The following is a 20,314-nucleotide window of genomic DNA, read 5'->3' as shown; positions in this document are numbered from 1 at the left end:
AGCACAGGGCGCCAGTGGCAAATTTGCCAATCTTGGTGTTCTCTGGCAAATGCCAAACGTCCTGCAAGGTGTTGGGCTGTAAGCACAACCCCCACCTGTGGACGTCGGGCCCTCATACCACCCTCATGGAGTCTGTTTCTGACCGTTTGAGCAGACACATGCACATTTGTGGCCTGCTGGAGGTCATTTTGCAGGGCTCTGGCAGTGCTTCTCCTGCTCCTCCTTGCACAAAGGTAGAGGTAGCGGTCCTGCTGCTGGGTTGTTGCCCTCCTACGGCCTCCTCCACGTCTCCTGATGTACTGGCCTGTCTCCTGGTAGCGCCTCCATGCCCTGGACACTACGCTGACAGATACAGCAAACCTTCTTGCCACAGCTCGCATTGATGTGCCATCCTGGATGAGCTGCACTACCTGAGCCACTTGTGTGGGTTGTAGACTTCGTCTCATGCTACCACTAGAGTGAAAGCACCGGCAGCATTATAAAGTGACCAAAACATCAGCCAGGAAGCATAGGAACTGAGAAGTGGTCTGTGGTCCCCACCTGCAGAACCACTCCTTTATTGGGGGTGTCTTGCTAATTGCCTATAATTTCCACCTGTTGTCTGTTCCATTTGCACAACAGCATGTGAAATTTATTGTCAATCAGTGTTGCTTCCTAAGTGGACAGTTTGATTTCACAGAAGTGTGATTGACTTGGAGTTACATTGTGTTGTTTAAGTGTTCCCTTTATTTTTTTGAGCAGTGTATAATAACCTTGCTGTGAAGTTTATTTTCATTAAAACATTTCCATGATTAAGCATGGGTACAAATAGTCTCTAGAATTCAGCAATGCTTCACAGCATCATTGACGTTTTTGGCCAAATCAGAGACAGACTTGCAGACAGGCTAATAATGAACACATTAAGACGTTTGGTCATGAAATTCTTTGATAGGAATAATCCAAATGTGGGTATGTGTCAGAACCTGACAGTTTGGGTAAATGCCAAATGGGCGGGTTCATCTTAAGCCAGTGGGCCTGTCTAAATGGGGGGAATTGTGCAGAATGATCATTATTTGCTTAATGTAATATCATGATGGAGATTCTGGAGCCCCTCAGGGTTCTGTGGAAGGCCCATCTCTTTCCCCTCTGAATCCTGGTTAATTTCTCTTTTACCTGTTAGAAAGTAATTTTGACTATTCTCTATTGATCAGACTTGACTTTTTTACTTTCTGTCCTAGCAGTCTTGAGACCGTTTTGTGTCTACCTCTAGACTCATTGTTCATTTCTCCTTGTCATAAACCATCTGAAATCAAGAACATTGTTGATTAGACTGACTTAATGCCTGCCTTTTGATTTCAGTGTCCATATTGTGACACCATGGTCATCGCTTCTTCAACAACTTTTTGACCAATCTGAATTTAATTGTGACGCAATATTCTGCGGACATCTGCCATTCTTTTTTGGTTTAAAATCTTTAGGTAACAATGGGATGGGCAACTACAGTCCTTGGGGGCCAGAGTGGTGGATTTTTCCCCCGTCCCTAGCAAACACAACTGATTAAACTAATTGCATTCTAAACTGAATATCATGATTAGCTGATTATTGGAGACAAGTGTGTTAGCTGGGTCAAAAGTGTGACACCGATCAGGCCCCTGAGGTCTGGAGTTGCCCATCCCTGACCTTACACAAAGTGTCCTTTGCATTCATGGGATGGCTCCACTCTCAGGCTAGACTTTGTCTATACTCAGGAGGGGGCTAACCATGCAAGACTGGTGAATAGGCTGAGAGATGCTTTCAATCAGACCAAAAGTACTCTTCCATAAATATGATTTGTCCACACAGTCGGCCCATCAGGTGACCTCAGGAACGCAGAAAAACATCACGATGCAACGAAAAGATATGTCCGCCATGCAGGGATACATTGTACTGGCACTTATCACCTTAATGTCAGCCTGTCTCTTGTTTAATCTTGTCTCCTAGGAAATAACTGAATGGTTATCAGATGGTGGGCTCCAGAAATTCACTGGCAGCATCACAAGGCCCTCACAGAGGTACTGCATAGAGAAACTAGGAAGTTAAGGATTTCTGAGATGTATCACAAGGTTATGAGACTAAGTACAGCCAGGTTTAAACCATTTGCAGAGAATATATTGAATTTTCACTATGAGGAACCTGACAGTCTATTTATGTAAGGAGGAATACAGATAATCTATGGATAATCCATGTGAGAAGCTTCAAAGGGAACTAATTTAAATGTAAGTTTACCTAAGTTACAGTCTATCCTTTGAACATTACAACATGCTTACAGAATATAGAGTCATTATCCTCCAATCCTTCACTCATTGATTGCGGTCTTTTTTCCTTTTTTTTGCTCTCTTTTTCTGCCAATGCTTCTTTGAGGTAGTAAGATTGTTTTGCAAAATGATGTGCAGCATGTTTTCTGCACAAGGTCCATATATTTTCAGGCTTGCAACTGTTGTTGTCATCAAACTTAAAATGTGATTTAACTCTGCACACCTGATTTGAAAAGGACTGAAGAAGATCTTCAGAGTTTCAGTGTTATGATTTGCACATGTAACATTTTATTTCACTTGTGAAACCATGTGATTTTGGAACACTTCACATGTGATGATATTTCACATGAAGTTTCACATGTGGATGTTCACGTGATCACTTAACCTTTCACGTGAAATCATGTGAAACCATGGGGTTTTGGAACACTTCACATATGAGGATATTTCACATGAAGTTTCACAAAAAGGAGTCACCAGGAGGTCCCTGGAATGTCACACAGTCTTCAAATTACATATTTGACATACATTATGCATGTTTATTCATACAGTAATTATTATTCAACATGTTCTCGTCTTGAACTCACAACCTCTCGGTTCAGGGCATTCTGATCTTCCTGCTACGCTACCATGTCTGTGTCAATAACTGATTTCACCTCTATTCCTATACTTTGGACTTCAAAGTAAATACCAGCTTTGTTAAAAATACAGTATTATATTTATCATAGTGATTCAGGAGTAACATCAAAACATAATAAAAAGGCCCACCCCAGTTACAAAAAAAAAAAACATTAAAAAAAATCACATCTGAAAAGAACACGTAAAAAAACGAGTAGTTTTCAGACATGTGAACACACTTGAACAAATCACCTGAAAATGTTCACAAGTCAGACACGTGGTTTTCGGACACATTTGATGTTTCACATTAATATTTTTTAAACAAATCACGTGAAAAACATCAGGTCCTTTCCCAACATTTACATTGTGATATTAAAAATGTCATGTGTGCTTTTGTAACTGTCAGGATTAGAACCCATTTCACCCACAGGAGAAGCCAGCATCATTAGACCAAGAGGGCCTACACTCATTTTTTATTCGCAGGTGGGGCTACCTCATTACATGACCATGAGCAACCATGGCCAACTCATGTCCGCTACACTTTAACATGTGCATTTTCACATTTTAATATCTACTATCTCTGACTCAGATCAGGCCCCTTTGTTTATTAACACTGTTGCAGATAAACATGCTCCATAAAAAAAACTAAGAGTAACGGATAGATCAAACCCTTGGTTCACGCATGAATTGTCAAAAAATTTACAGGAAAGAAATGTCACTTGGGCTAAGACTAGATTGGGTGATACTATGTCTGACTGGCAGCCCTTCAGACGTTCGAGAAATAGATGTCTGGTTAGAAAAGTAAAGTCAATATACTTTTTGAACTGTGTATCTGAGAATGGTGGGAATCCAGCGAACTTCTGGAAAGTAGTCAAATCTCTGAAACAACATAACTACCTTCTAATTTCCAAGTTATCTTGCCTTTCCAAAGTTTTAGAATCCCTGGTCAAGTTTCAGCTAATAACTTTTTTCTCTTCTCATTCTATTCTAAATGTGCACCAATCTAGTTTTAGACCTGGCGATAGCACCGTTTCAGCTGCTGCGCTTGTTCTAGATTATGTGTTAAATAGCTTAGATCATAAAAACCATTGTGCTGCCTTATTCATAGACCTTTCCAAGGTCTTTGACACTGTTGGTCATTACATTCTCATTCAAAGGCTGACTGAAATAGGCCTGGATCAGGCTTCTTGCATGTGGTTTGAGAATTATCAGTCAGATAGGACAGAATGCATGATTTCTGATGGTGTCAAGTCTAGTTTCTTGGATATTACAAAAGGTGTACTGCAGGGGTCAGTATTGGGACCTGTTCTCTTTACTATTTATAGTGAACTCTAAATGTAATACATGAAATTTAAGCTCAACATGTTAAAATAGATATTTTACATTTTTTGTAAGGGCAACATTAGACAACTATACAGAAAACCCTCAAATTGTTTAAATAAGTAAATTAAATCCATGTTTTTTAAGTATTGAATCGATGTAATCGGAGCTAGATTCCACAAAGCCTGGTCTCGGCTCCACGTCATTGGGGAAGTTCATCAGAAATTTAATTCACCATGTAATGGAGTTCAGTATGCTAAGCGTACCACAAATACAGAGGTTGTGAGTTCAAATTGAAGTGATCATGTCAAATGTAATTACATTGATTAAAGATGTTTTCACAATTTTAGCTGAACAGCGTACCACTTACCGTAAAACCCCCGATGGTGTAAAGTACTAGTTTTTTAGGTATCTGTACTTTACTTTACTATTTATAGTTTTCTCAACTTTTACTTTTACTTCACTACATTCCTAAATAATGTACTTTTTACTCCATACATTTTCCCTGACACCCAAAAGTACTCGTTATATTTTGACAGGAAAATAGTCCAATTCACACACTTATCAGTAGAACATCCCTGGTCATCCCTACTGCCTCTGATCTGGCAGACTCACTAAGCACAAATGCTTTGTTTGTAAATTATGTCTGAGTGTTGGAGTGTGCCCCTAGCTACAGTTGAAGTCGGAAGTTTACATACACTTAGGTTGGAGTCATTAAAACTCATTTTTCAACCACTCCACAAAGTTTCTTGTTAACAAACTATAGTTTTGGCAAGTCAGTTAGGACATCTACTTTGTGCATGACACAAGTCATTTTTCCAACAATTGTTTACAGACAGATTATATCACCTATAATTCACTGTATCACAATTCCAGTGGGTCAGAAGTTTACATACACTAAGTTGACTGTGACTTTAAACAGCTTGGAAAATTCCCGAAAATGATGTCATGGCTTTAGAAGCTTCTGATAGGCTAATTGACATCATTTGAGTCAATTGGAGGTGTACCTGTGGATGTATTTCAAGGCCTACCTTCAAACTCAGTGCCTCTTTGCTTGACATCATGGGAAAATCAAAAGAAATCAGCCAAGACCTCAGAAAATAATTGGAGACCTCCACAATTGTGCCAATTGTTGGAAAAATGACTTGTGTCATGAATAACGTAGATGTCCTAAACGACTTTCCAAAACTATAGTTTGTTAACAAGAAATTTGTGGAGTGGTTGAAAAACTAGTTTTAATGACTCCAACCTAAGTGTATGTAAACTTCCGACTTCAACTGTATATGCATTATGGTTGTTTAAACAGTTGATGTTTTGTACAGTGCAATACAGTGCAAGGGCTGTAAAAATGGCAAAGTGCATAGGGGGTAAAATGTGCCACGAATAACATGAACAAACATGAGTCCAGATTGTTTTATTTATATGTTTTCTTATATTTCTCAGATATAGGACCTTTGGCGTACCGGACACCCCTCCACAGTTACAGGGATGGTTAAAAACAGCTTTATTGCCTTAGCAACATCAGGTAAACTGGGCAAAAGGGAGTGGTTCTTCAAATATAGCAGTTCTGCAACATCTTTAATAGAGCCTCTTATTCTCTTTAATTGTGGCTTCAACACGTTGCAGAAAGAGATTAACTGTATAGGAAGCTCAGGGACAGGTCATCTGGATACTGGAGAACCAATAAATTGGCAGATGCAAACAGATTATCTTCTTCAGCGGACAACAGTTGTTGAGGGCACAAATAAAAAAATTGGTTTGCGATTTTCTTCATACTGGTGAACCGGTGTTTGAGTTGTGTGGTGCAATATCAACAGTCCTTTATCTCTGGTATATCTTGGCATGCATCATTCAAGACTAAGTTTCAATTGTGTGCAGCGCAATGGACATACAGTATAATGCACAACGTCTCAGGAAGGCTTTAGAAGACCAGAGGAGTCTCTCAAGTTGGATTTCATCTAATTGACTTTGATTGCATCTCATTTGTGTATGCTATTAGCCAGACAAAACCTGCTGAGTTCAACAATAAATAATGGCTACATTTATCCTCGAGCTGAATACTTTTTTCCTCATTGTTGGGCTATTTGATGTGTAATTTTTATAAAAAGTTTATAATAGCAGCGAAATGGCAGCTAAATAATGTATATAGCCTACACTGCAAAATGAAACAATCCATAGTAAACTAGTGCTTTGAGGGTGGACTGACTGTTATTTGGCATTAATAGACTGGTTTTACGCCCAACAACTTTCTATCCAAGCTGGGAGAGAGCACAAGGACTGATCATGGGCATGCAGGTTCAGGCAGACTATACAAGACAGTTGTATGTTTTTTTATAAATTGGTTGCAGATTAGTATTCTGTTGTATTGAAAACACATTTTACAATCTGCAATGTTTAAATTTCCAAATGTAATTACTGAACTAGTGATTATATTATTGCCACCAGACATTTTTAATGATGGCAGACTTGCGGCACTGTGTACAGCTTCATGAAATGTTAAGCTTAACATGAGAAAATGACCAAATAGGCCTACCAATAAACATGTATCCGTTTGCTAAAGCAAAGCTATAGGCTACATGCCCTGTCACCATAGAAAGCCTATCATCGATCCGATAGTGAGCCGCATAGATATGTCCCAATTTCAGCACCATGGACAGTGGTTGGTAGTCTAAACTTTGTTTATTTTAGGGAGTGGGGGGCCCACTCCAACCTTGCGGGGGTCCAGAGAAACTGCGTTACGCCAGTGTATAGGACAGACACTTCCAAACCTTATTTTTGGACTGTCTGTTTTGCCATATACAAATGTGTTAATCAATTTGTTTCTATGGGTCATAGCAGTAAAGGCCAAATTCAATGTTTCATCAAATATATATAAAAAAATGATATACCTACAAGGGTCCTCAAATTCAAATGGCAAAATTATAAATTTTATGACCATCTTAAAACAATTCCATATGTTAACTTAGTAGATATTGCGACCTATGGGCTTAGACCTGAAGACACTTTATGTTGGTGTTTTCTTTATTTTGGCAGTTATCTGTATATACCTCCAAGAAAACCTATGAGCAACCAATGGTGTATGTTTGTATGGGAATGACTGCCACCTGATGGCAATGTTAAGGAAAACGGTTTTGAAACTGTTGAGCTAAGACAGTTTGTTTATTTATTCATTTATTGATTTTTTGAGGGGGGGAGAAAATATACAGTAAGAAAATATCAAAATACAAAAAATAAATCATATACAGTCAATTCAGTAATTAACTTGATATATTCCCCTTTAACTGTCCTTTCAGTTTTGGAAAAATTACAGATACAAAAAACATGACTCAAACTGCATGAAGACATACAATCAGTGTCAAGTCACAGTAGGCGTTACAGTAAATTAAGGAAGTAAATTAAGTATGTTAACTATATGTACTACATACTGTATGTATGAAACAAAAAATGTGTGGGTGTATGATGATGTTCCATTTATGTAAAATACATTTGATTCTATGTATTTATGCATTTCATGTGGAAGTAGCACCACTCTTTAAATCATCCATGACAAAATTTACCCTCGTGGACAATAAAGTATATCAGATCAGTGCTCTTTAAGCTGCAGGGTTAGTGGTGACCTCCTCCAGCAGAGGCTTATACTGCTCCAGGTCCTGGATGTTCTGCAACATATCAGAGCAAAGTTACACATTACTTGGCAGGACACAACAAACATTACCTTGGTTGTGTGTGTGTGTGTGTGTGTGTGTGTGTGTGTGTGTGGTGTGTGTGTGTGTGTGTGTGTGTGTGTGTGTGTGTGTGTGTGTATGTGTATCTACAAATCCGTATTCTCCTTCCATTTGTATGGCTGTTGTATTCGCTCTGTTCAAGGGTTCTCTCTTCATACCTTTTCCCTGCTTTCCATTCTTGTACAAAGCCTTGAGACCCAACACAGCAGAGCTGATGGTGACACAAAGCTGAAGGACGATGAGCACGATGTCCAAGGCATTCATCAACATCTAATGGTAGAACAAACACATGGAGGAGGATTTGAACATATTGACAGTTGACTGGATTGTTTAGCAAGATAGCGGTGTTGGTGAACACTGGAAAATACAGAAACAGACTGGCATACCAGCTATTAGAATGTGCTTTAAACATGGAACCCACCATCTCTGTTTAAGAACACACATGTTCATTACTAAATTAAGCAGTTTGATCCATCTAATCAAATGTTCATATATTTGACTTAGAACTGACAAGGGACACCTTCGTCACATGATGGATATCATTAAAAAACTTCATTCAAAAGCACTCATCAGTGCAATCTGCTTGGCATCTTTGCATTTCGCCAAGAGTCTATCCCTCTGCGGATGACTTGGTGGTTTTGTCACCTGGCCGCCATAGTAGTCATCTCACCAGATGTAGTCGTCATCATTGCAACTCCACCAGAAATGGCCTTTTGCCAGGTCTACAGAATACAGCACAATTCCAGCAATGGCCAGTGAAGCACCTGACAGGTTCATCAACATATTGATGCCTACCTAAAACACAATCAGGGAATATAAAACCAGTTTGACTTAATTGAGTAAACCACTGAGTACTAGTTGTCTCAAATATTCAGTTGGTGATTATAATTCAACTGGATCAGATTGAATGATTGTTCAATGGAGGAAGGGAATGAGGCTAAGGAATGACAGGAAAGAGTTAAGGTCAATGAACAACTCACCAAGCAGGGACTGGGGAACTTCTCAGCCAATATACACATGATGCCAACTGCTATAAACTAAGGAGAAGGCACAGAAATATCAAAATCAAATATGCACAACCTACACAATCAACACATTATTTGTCCTGATAAAATAACAAAACATTCACAACAAAATACACAGACATTTGACTTCAACCCTTCATTTTATTTAAAAAAAATACTACTTAAGTAGGCAGGCCGAAATTAAAAAATAAATAAAAGTTACTTATATGTTTCCTGGTTTGTTTACTGTGTTTATAACTCCAAGTGAAATCATGTGCTTTCATACTAAACATGATAACATGGTAAACGATAACAAAATAAAGTAAGCTTACCACACCACCAAGCCAATAAGGAACCCCATACCATGCCAGTGTAATAATCAGTGCTAACAAGGATCGCTCCCAAGCCAATGTTGAGTACTCCCACCATGATCTGTATAGTCTGTGAAAGAAGAAAATAATTTTAGATAACTCCCTCTCACTTCTGATGACAATTGTGACCCAGTGGTGATAAACATGTATGTTGTGGTGTGTGTGTGTGTGTGTGTGTGTGTGTGTTTATTTTAGTTCACCCACCCCCAGAGCTGACTGGGAACTTGCTTGGAGCCTCCTCTGTCCCTGGGACACAGAGCTTGCTGGGCTGTAGCACAGGGTCCCAAGTATTTGACACAGCAGGGGCCAACTGCTTCCTTCTTTAGAGTTCACGGTAAATACAGTCACCCCTTTGCCTTTGGTCACAGTCACTGACATGCTGGCCACTCGTGGTTACACAGCTCTAAAACAAAAGGAAGGCAGAATGATAATCTAATGTTAAAATAAGTGTGTATGCCTTATAAGTAATCATGTTAAAAGGTGCACATTCAATCCAATAACATCTGATAATGTCCGTGTTGCATCTGTAGGAAATACCTTTTTTTAAAGGACTAACTATTCATTTTGTTAGAGAATTTCTGGCATTGTACAGCTCTGAATCGTGCCCTAAATAAGGGCACTCTTGTTGTCACTGCTACGGTGTTTATTGGGTCATAGTGGCAAACAGGCTCCATTCCATGTAGACAACATTAAAGTTAATCTACCCATTATTTTGTTGCTTTGCTTTCCTTAATTGCGGTAATCTCTTGCCTCATTGAAAGATGATAGGGCATGTCATAAAGTGTGGTGATGAGTGGGTGTAGAGCCTCTGCTATGCCTGAGCAGGAAGTGCACATCATAAAACCCCCTCTTCTTGCTCAATTAATTATGAATTCAATCAATTCAGTACAGCTCAAATTTCTGCAGCACTTTACGGTAAAGAATTTAGGCTACCGATTGTTTACTTAGATATGTGGGGGAAACTCACATCATCCACATACAATGTATAGCACTCAACTGGGCGATGCCATCAATGGCAGCCATTTTGCATTAGAAAGTGCTCCACCCATTTTGTACCAAGTAGGCTACAGGTATTTACAAATAGTGTTTAATTATTTTTAGCAGCATAAAATAGAAAGCAGAAAGTACCCATACCATATAATGTCCCAGTAAACCAGCTTAAACAGTACTGTAAAATAAACTACTATCCAGGAGTTACACATCCGTCTGTCAGTGGTGGAGTTCGTTTTGCATGTCCCGGTGCCCCGGGTGGGTGGAGATTTCACTTAAGGACCAATGGAATGGTCTAAAATGAGCATACTCCATTCACCAGGTGCATCCGGCCTTGCAAAACAAACTCAACCATTGGGTGTTCTGAAACACTCAGATCCCTCCCCCTGACTCACGAGAGAATATTTGCATAGATTTTATAACTGTTGCACTTCAATTTGCAGTATGAATTGTTCAATATAATCTATTTATTTACTATTTTGTAATTACATTTGATTACATAATTTCTTTATGAGAGCATGAAAAAACTACACACCTATTTAAATTCACTCAAAACATATTATTCAACAACAAACACATATTTTAGAGAAAGTGAGCTCACCTGTCACTGGCAATTGAGATGGACACCTCTACAGGTCCTATGCGATCAGTGGCAGACCAGTCTGCTTGATGCACAGTTTGGTTTCCTTACAGGTAAGTAGCTGATAGGGAGGGCTCAACCAGTCTCAGCTAGTTCCCAACAGTACCTCCTCAGTTTAGAAGAACTGAGAGGAGAACCCTTCCCTCAATGAATAATAAACATACAATGAATTCCTGTCATTTCCTGACAAAGTGAAGAACCCTTACTGTCTGTTTCCAAGAGAGGAATGCCCAGCTTAAAGCTGGATTTCTGTACAAATATTATCTTTCCTCTTGCCTCAGCCATAGTTGGCAGGTCAGACTTCACCCATACATATTTATCATTTTTCCAACCAGTTCCTCAACATTTCCCCCTAAGGCCCTTCTGCTAGCCCCGGCCCCCTAGCTGTCTGGATCGCCATGTCTCCAGCTCGCCTAGCCTCCCACTGGTCCCTATGATCACTCGGCTACGCATGCCTCTCCCTAATGTCAATATGTCTTATCCATTGCCGTTTTGGTTAGTGATTATTGTCTTATTTCACTGTAGAGACTCCAGCCCTGCTCAATATCAAATCAAATGTATTTTTATAGACCTTCTTACATCAGCTGATATCTCAAAGTGCTGTACAGAAACCCAGCCTAAAACCCCAAACAGCAAGCATGCAGGTGTAGAAGCACGGTGGCTAGGAAAAACTCCCTAGTCAGGCCAAAACCTAGGAAGAAACCTAGAGAGGAACCAGGCTATGAGGGGTGGCCAGTCCTCTTCTGGCTGTGCCGGGTGGAGATTATAACAGAACATGGCCAAGATGTTCAAATGTTCATAAATGACCAGCATGGTCAAATAATAATAATCACAGTAGTTGTCGAGGGTGCAACAAGTCAGCACCTCAAGAGTAAATGTCAGTTGGCTTTTCATAGCCGATCATTGAGAGTATCTCTACCGATTCTGCTGTCTCTAGAGAGTTGAAAACTGCAGGTCTGGGACAGGTAACACGTCAGGTGAACAGGTCAGGGTTCCATAGCCGCAGGCAGAACAGTTGAAACTGGAGCAGCAACACGGCCAGGTGGACTGGGGACAGCAAGGAGTCATCATGCCAGGTAGTCCTGAGGCATGGTCCTAGGGCTCAGGTCCTGAGAGAGAGAGAGAGAGAGAGAGAGAGAGAGAGAGAGAGAGAGAGAGAGAGAGAGAGAGAGAGAGAGAGAGAGAGAAAGAATACTTAAATTCACACAGGACACCGGATAAGACAGGAGAAATATTCCAGATATAACAGACTGACCCTAGCCCCCCGACACAAACTACTGCAGCATAAATACTGGAGGCTGAGACAGGAGGGGTCACTGTGGCCCCATCCGATGATACCCCCGGACAGGGCCAAACAGGCAGGATATAACCCCACCCACTTTGCCAAAGCACAGCCCCCGCACCACTAGAGGGATCTCTTCAACGACCAACTTAACATCCTGAGACAAGGCAGAGTATAGCCCACAAAGATCTCCGCCACGGCACAACCCAAGGGGGGGCGCCAACCCAATATGCCTTAGTTAACCCTTTAGTTCCACCTCCCACACATGCGGTGACCTCACCTGGTCTAAATGAAGTCTCGAGACACAAAACCTCTCATCGTCACGCAATGCCTAGGTTTACGTCCACTGTATTCACATCCTACCATACCCTTGTCTGCACATTATGCCTTGAATCTATTCTTCCACACCCAGAAACCTGTTCCTTTTACTCTCTGTTCCGAACGCACTAGACGACCAGTCCTTATAGCCTTTAGCCATACCCTTATCTAACTCCTCCTCTGTTCCTCTGCTGATGTAGAGGTTAATCCAGGCCATGCAGCGCCTAGCTCCACTCCCATTCACCAGGCGCTCTCATTTGTTGATTTCTGTAACCGTAAAAGCCTTGGTTTCATGCATGTTAACATTAGAAGCCTCCTCCCTAAGTTTGTTTTACTCACTGCTTTAGCACTCTGCCAACACGGATGTTCTAGCCGTGTCTGAATCCTGGCTTAGGAAGACCACCAAAAATCCTGAAATGTCCATCCCTAACTATAACACATTCCGACAAGATAGAACTGCCAAAGGGGGCGGAGTTGCAATCTACTGCAGACAGCCTGCAGAGTTCTGTCATACTATCCAGCTCTGTGCCCAAACAATTTGAGCTTCTACTTCTAAAAATCCACCTTTCCAGAAAAAAGTCTCTCACTGTTGCCGCTTGTTATAGACCACCTTCTGCCCTGGACACCATATGTGAATTGATTGCCCCCATCTATCTTCAGATCTCGTACTGTTAGGTGACCTAAACTGGGATATGCTTAACACCCCGGCCGTCCTACAATCTAAGATTGAAGGAATCTATCTCACACAAATTATCAATGAACCTACCAGGTACAAACCCAAATCTGTAAACACGGGCACCCTCATAGATATCATCCTGACCAACCTCCCCTCTAAATACACCTCTGCTGTCTTCAACCAGGATCTCAACGATTCCTGACTCATTGCCTGCGTCCGTAATGGGTCTGCAGTCAAACAACCACCCCTCACCACTGGCAAACGCTCCCTAAAACACAGGCCTTTCTAATCAACCTGGCCCGGGTATCCTGGAAGGATATTGACCTCATTCCGTCTGTAGAGGATGCCTGGTTATTCTTTAAATGTGCTTTCCTCACCATCTTAAATAAGCATGGCCCATTCAAAAAATATAGAACCAGGAACAGATATAGCCCTTGGTTCACTCCAGACCTGACTGCCCTTGACCAGCACAAAAACATCCTGTGGCGTACTGCATTAGCATCGAATAACCCCCGCAATATGCAACTTTTCAGGGAAGTTAGGAACCAATATACACAGGCCGTTAGGAAAGCAAAGGAATCCTGTAGCACAAACTCCAAAAAGTTCTGGGACACTGTAAAGTCCACGGAGAATAAGAGCACCTCCTCTCAGCTGCCCACTGCACTGAGGTTAGGAAACACTGTTACCACCGATAAATCCACGATAATTGAGAATTTTAATCAGCATTTTTCTACAGCTGGCCATGCTTTCCACCTGGCTACCGCTACCCCGGTCAACAGCCCTGCAACCCCCATAGCAAATATCCCAAACCTCCCCCATTTCACCTTCACCCAAATCCAGATAGCTGATGTTCTGAAAGATTTGCCAAATCTGGACCCCTACAAAATCAGCTGGGCTAGACAACCTGGACCCTCTCTTTCTACAATTTTCTGCCGTAATTGTTGCAACTCCTATTACTGGTTCACCAACTACTTCTCAGACAGAGTTCAGTGTGTCAAATGGGAGGGCCTGTTGTCCAGACCGCTGGCAGTCTCTGGGAGTGCCACAGGGTTCAATTCTCGGGCTGACTATTTTCTCTGTATACATCAATGATGTCACTCTTGCTGCTGGTGATTCTCTGATCCACCTCTATGCTGACGACACCATTCTGTATGCTTCTGGCCCTTCTTTGGACACTGTGTTAACTAACCTCCAAATGAGCTTCAATGCCATACAACTCTCCTTCCGTGGTCTTCAACTGCTCTTAAATGCAAGTAAAACTAAATGCATGCTCTTCAACCGATCACTGTCCGCACCTGCCCGCCCGTCCAGCATCACTACTCTGGACGGTTCTGACTTAGAATTTGTGGGCAATTACAAATACCTAGGTGTCTGATTAGACTGTAAACTCTCCTTCCAGACTCACATTAAGCATCTCCAATCCAAAATCAAATCTACATTCCGATACTTTTGTACCGGTTTCCTCCAGCATCATCACAAGGTCCTTTGCGGTTGTTCTGGGTCTGATTTGCACTTTTCGCACCAAAGTACGTTCCTCTCTAGGAGACAGAACGCGTCTCCTTCCTCAGCGGTATGATGGCTGCGTGGTCCCATGGTGTTTATACTTGCGTACTATTGTTTGTACAGATGAACGGGGTACCTTCAGGCGTTTGGAAATTGCTCCCAAGGATGAACCAGACTTGTGGAGGTCTACAATTTTCTTTCTGAGGTCTTGGCTGATTTCTTTTGATTTTCCCATGATGTCAAGCAAATAGGCACTAAGTTTGAAGGTAGGCCTTGAAATACATCAAAAGGTACACCTCCAATTGACTCAAATTATGTCAATTAGCCTATCAGAGGCTTCTAAAGCAATGACATCATTTTCTGGAATTTTCCAAGCTGTTGAAAGGCACAGTGAAGATAGTGTATGTAAACTTCTGACCCACTGGAATTGTGATACAGTGAATTACAGAGTTAAATAATCTGTCTGTAAACAATTGTTGGAAAAATTACTTGTGTCATGCACAAAGTAGATGTCCGAACCGACTTTCCAAAATGAATAGTTTGTTAACAAGAAATGTGTGGAGTGGTTGAAAAACGAGTTTCAATGACTCCAACCTAAGTGTATGTAAACTTCCGACTTCAACCAATATATATATATATATATATATATATATATATATACTGCTCAAAAAAATAAAGGGAACACTTAACACATCCTAGATCTGAATGAAAGAAATAATCTTATTATATACTTTTTTCTTTACATAGTTGAATGTGCTGACAACAAAATCACACAAAAATAATCAATGGAAATCCAATTTATCAACCCATGAAAGTCTGGATTTGGAGTCACACTCAAAATTAAAGTGGAAAACCACACTACAGGCTGATCCAACTTTGATGTAATGTCCTTAAAACAAGTCAAAATGAGGCTCAGTAACGTGTGTGGCCTCCACGTGCCTGTATGACCTCCCTACAACGCCTGGGCATGCTCCTGATGAGGTGGCGGATGGTCTCCTGAGGGATCTCCTCCCAGACCTGGACTAAAGCATCCGCCAACTCCTGGACAGTCTGTGGTGCAACGTTGCGTTGGTGGATGGAGTGAGACATGATGTCCCAGATGTGCTCAATTGGATTCAGGTCTGGGGAACGGGCGGGCCAGTCCATAGCATCAATGCCTTCCTCTTGCAGGAACTGCTGACACACTCCAGCCACATGAGGTCTAGCATTGCCTTGCATTAGGAGGAACCCAGGGCCAACCGCACCAGCATATGGTCTCACAAGGGGTCTGAGGATCTCATCTCGGTACCTAATGGCAGTCAGGCTACCTCTGGCGTGCACATGGAGGGCTGTGTGGCCCCCCAAAGAAATGCCACCCCACACCATGACTGACCCACCGCCAAACCGGTCATGCTGGAGGATGTTGCAGGCAGCAGAACGTTCTCCACGGCGTCTCCAGACTCTGTCACGTCTGTCACGTGCTCAGTGTGAACCTGCTTTCATCTGTGAAGAGCACAGGGCGCCAGTGGCGAATTTGCCAATCTTGGTGTTCTCTGGCAAATGCCAAACATCCTGCACGGTGTTGGGCTGTAAGCACAGCCCCCACCTGTGGACGTCGGGCCCTCATACCACCCTCATGGAGTCTGTTTCTAACCGTTTGAGCAGACACATGCATATTTGTGGCCTGCTGGAGGTGCTTCTCCTGCTCCTCCTTGCATAAAGGCGGAGGTAGCGGTCCTGCTGCTGGGTTGTTGCACTCCTACGGCCTCCTCCACGTCTCCTGATGTACTGGCCTGTCTCCTGGTAGCGCCTCCATGCTCTGGACACTACGCTGACAGACACAGCAAACCTTCTTGCCACAGCTCGCATTGATGTGCCATCCTGGATGAGCTGCACTACCTGAGCCACTTGTGTGGGTTGTAGCCTCCGTCTCATGCTACCACTAGAGTGAAAGCACCGCCAGCATTCTAAGTGGACAGTTTGATTTCACAGAAGTGTGATTGACTTGGAGTTACATTGTGTTGTTTAAGTGTTCCCTTTATTTTTTTGAGCAGTATATATATATATATACATACACACACACACACAGGTATGCGTAAATGGCTGTACGGGAGTCAGGCGCAGGAAAGCAGTAGCAAACGGGGCCTTTTATTTAGGCGAACCAAAAACACACGGCACACCGAACACGAAATACAATACGGGTTGCCATAGACTGGTTGCGCTGGGTTAACGTGCGCATATATCAAACAATAAACAATCCCACACAAAGACATGGGGGGAACAGAGGGTTAAATACACAACAAGTGATTGAGGGGATTGAAACCAGGTGTGAGGAAAACAACACAAAACAAATGTCAAATGAAAAGTGGATCAATGATGGCTAGAAGACCGGCGACGCCGACCGCTGCCCGAACAAGGAGAGGACCCAACTTCAGTGGAAGTCGTGACAGTACTCCCCCTTGACGCGCGGCTCCAGCAGCTCGCCGACGCCGGCCTCGGGGACGACCCTGAGGGCGAGGCGCAGGGCGATCCGGACGGAGACGGTGGAACTCCCGCAGCATTGAAGGGTCCAACACGTCCTCCACCGGAACCCAGCACCTCTCCTCCGGACCGTACCACTCCCACTCCACGAGGTACTGAAGGCCCCTTTCCCCGATGCCTCGAATCCAGTATAGAGCGAACGGAGTACGCTGGGGGCCCCTCGATGTCCAAAGGGGGCGGGCCAACCACCACCGGCCTGAGGAGAGACACATGGAACGAGGGGTTAATACGGTAATCGGGAGGGAAGCTGTAACCTATAACAAACCTTGTTCACTCTCCTCAGGACTTTAAATGGCCCCACAAACCGCGGACCCAGCTTCCGGGAGGGCAGGCGGATGGGCAGGTTTCGGGTCGAGAGCCAGACCCGGTCCCCCGGTGCGAACACCGGGCCTCACTGTGGTGACGGTCTGTGCTGGTTTTCTGACGCAGCACGGCCCACTGGAGGTAAACATGGGCGGCGTCCCATGTCTCCTCCGCGCACCTGAACCAGTCGTCCACCGCAGGAGCCTCGGTCTGACTCTGATGACAAGGCGGCAGAATTGGCTGGTATCCCAGTACACACTGGAAGGGGGAGAGGTTAGTGGAGGAGTGGCGGAGCGAGTTCTGAGCCATCTCGGCCCAGGGCACGAACGCTGCCCCATCCCCCGGCCAATCCTGGCAATACGACCGCAGAAACCTGCTCACATCCTGGTTCACTCTCTCCACCTACCCATTACTCTCGGGATGAAACCCCGAGGTAAGGCTGATCGAGACCCCCAGACGTTCCATGAACGCCTTACAAACCCTCAAAGTGAACTGGGGACCCCGATCAGACACTATATCCTCAGGCACCCCATAGTGCCGGAAGACGTGCGTAAACAAGGCCTCCGCAGTCTTTAGGGCCGTAGGGAGACCGGGCAGAGGGAGGAGACGGCAGGACTTAGAGAACCGATCCACAATGACCAGGATCGTGGTGTTTCCCTGTGAGGGGGGAGATCGGTAAGAAAATCCACCGACAGGTGTGACCAAGGCCGCTGTGGAACGGGTAAGGGGTGTAGCTTCCCTCTGGGCAGGTGCCTAGGAGCCTTACACTGTGAGCACACCGAGCAGGAGGAAACATAAACCCTCACGTCCTTGGCCAAAGTAGGCTACCAGTACTTCCCAGCCAAACAGCGCACCGTTCGACCGATCCCAGGATGACGAGAGGAGGGTGACGTGTGGGCCCAATAGATCAACCGGTCACGGACAACAGACGGAACATACAGACGCCCAGCGGGACACTGGAGGGGAGCGGGCTCTGCACGTAACGCCTGCTCAATGTCCACGTCCAGCTCCCACACTAACGGCGCCACCAGGCAGGAGGCCGGGAGAATAGGAATGGGATCCATGGGCCGCTCCTCTGTGTCATACAGTCGGGACAGTGCGTCTGCCTTAACGTTCTGGGAACCTGGTCTGTAGGAAAGGGAAAAAATTAAACGGGTGAAAAACATGGCCCACCTTGCCTGGCGAGGGTTCAGTCTCCTCGCTGCCAAGAGGTACTCCAGATTGCGGTGGTCAGTCCAGATGAGAAAAGGGTGTTTAGCCCCCTCAAGCCAATGTCTCCACACCTTCAGAGCCTTGACGACAGCCAACAGCTCCCAGTCGCCCACGTCATAGTTTCGCTCCGCCGGGCTGAGCTTCTTTGAGAAGAAGGCACAGGGGCGGAGCTTCGGTGGCGTACCCGAGCGCTGAGCGAGCACGGCTCCTATCCCAGCCTCGGATGTGTTCACCTCCACTATGAACGCCAAAGAGGGATCCGGATGGGCCAGCACGGGAGCCGAGGTAAATGGAGCCCTCAGGTGACCCAAAAGCCCTGTCCACTTCAGCCGACCACTGCAAACGTACCGGGCCCCCCTTCAGCACCGAGGTAATGGGAGCCGCTACCTGGCCAAAACCCCGGATAAACCTCCGGTAGTAATTGGCAAACGCTAAAAACCGCTGCACCTCCTTTACCGTGGTGGGAATCGGCCAATTACGCACGGCTGAAATGCGGTCACTTTCCATCTCCACCCCTGAGGTGGAAATGCGGTACCCTAGGAAGGAGACGGACTGCTGGAAGAACAGTCATTTCTCAGCCTTGACGTATAGGTCATGCTCCAACAGTCGACCAAGCACCCTGCGCACCAGGGACACATGCTCGGCGCGTGTAGCGGAGTATATCAGAATGTCATCAATATACACCACTACACCCTGCCCGTACAGGTCCCTGAAAATGTCGTCTACAAAGGCTTGGAAGACTGATGGAGCATTCATCAACCCGTATGGCATGACGAGGTACTCATAATGCCCTGAGATGGTACTGAACGCCAAATTCCACTCGTCTCCCTCCCAGATACGCAACAGGTTGTAAGCGCTCCTGAGATCTAATTTGGTGAAGAAGCGTGCCCCGTGCATTTACTCAATCGCTGTGGCGTTGAGCGGTAGCGGGTAACTGTACCTCACCGAGATCTGGTTTAGACCTCGATAGTCAATACACGGGCGCAGACCTCCCTCCTTCTTCACAAAAAAGAAACTCGAGGAGGCGGGTGAAGTGGAGGACCGAATGTACCCCTGACGCAGGGATTCGGAGACATATGTTTCCATAGCCACCGTCTCCGCCTGTGACAAGGGATACACGTGACTCCTGGGAAGTGCAGCGTCTACCAGGAGATTTATCGCACAATCCCCCCGTCAATGGTAATTGAGTCGCCTTCTTTTTGGAGAAGGCGAGAGCCAAATCGGCATATTCGGGGGGAATGTGCACGGTGGAGACCTGGTCTGGACTTTCCACCGTAGTAGCACCAACGGAAACCCCTAAACACCTCCCTGAGCACTCTCGCGACCACCCCGTGAGAGCCCTCTGTTGCCATGAAATGGTGGGGTCATAACAAGCTAACCAGGGAAGGCCTAGTACCACGGGAAACGCAGGAGAGTCAATGAGGAAGAGACTGATTCTCTCCTCGTGACCCCCCTGCGTCACCATGCCCAGGGGGATGGTAGCTTCCCTAATTAACCCGGACCCTAATGGTCGACTATCCAGAGCGTGAACTGGAAAAGGCCTAACCACTGGAACAATAGTG

General features: G+C 44.4%; 1 pseudogene across 1 annotated transcript; it reads right to left on the bottom strand.

Annotated features, from left to right (window-relative positions):
* Positions 1-7,375: 7,375 nt before the first annotated feature.
* On the bottom strand, positions 7,376-15,306 carry LOC123729142 (membrane-spanning 4-domains subfamily A member 8-like; annotated as a pseudogene). Its single transcript, XR_014380812.1, has 5 exons — positions 9,513-15,306; positions 9,270-9,378; positions 8,914-8,970; positions 8,092-8,728; positions 7,376-7,867 (listed from the first exon to the last, which is right to left on the bottom strand). The product of XR_014380812.1 is annotated as a membrane-spanning 4-domains subfamily A member 8-like (transcript).
* Between the last annotated feature and the right edge of the window lie 5,008 nt (positions 15,307-20,314).

This window comes from Salmo salar, chromosome 02, assembly GCF_965601325.2.
Source record: "Salmo salar chromosome 02, fSalSal1, whole genome shotgun sequence".
Taxonomy (NCBI): domain Eukaryota; kingdom Metazoa; phylum Chordata; class Actinopteri; order Salmoniformes; family Salmonidae; genus Salmo; species Salmo salar.
This window is presented reverse-complemented; position numbering and strand designations above follow the sequence as displayed.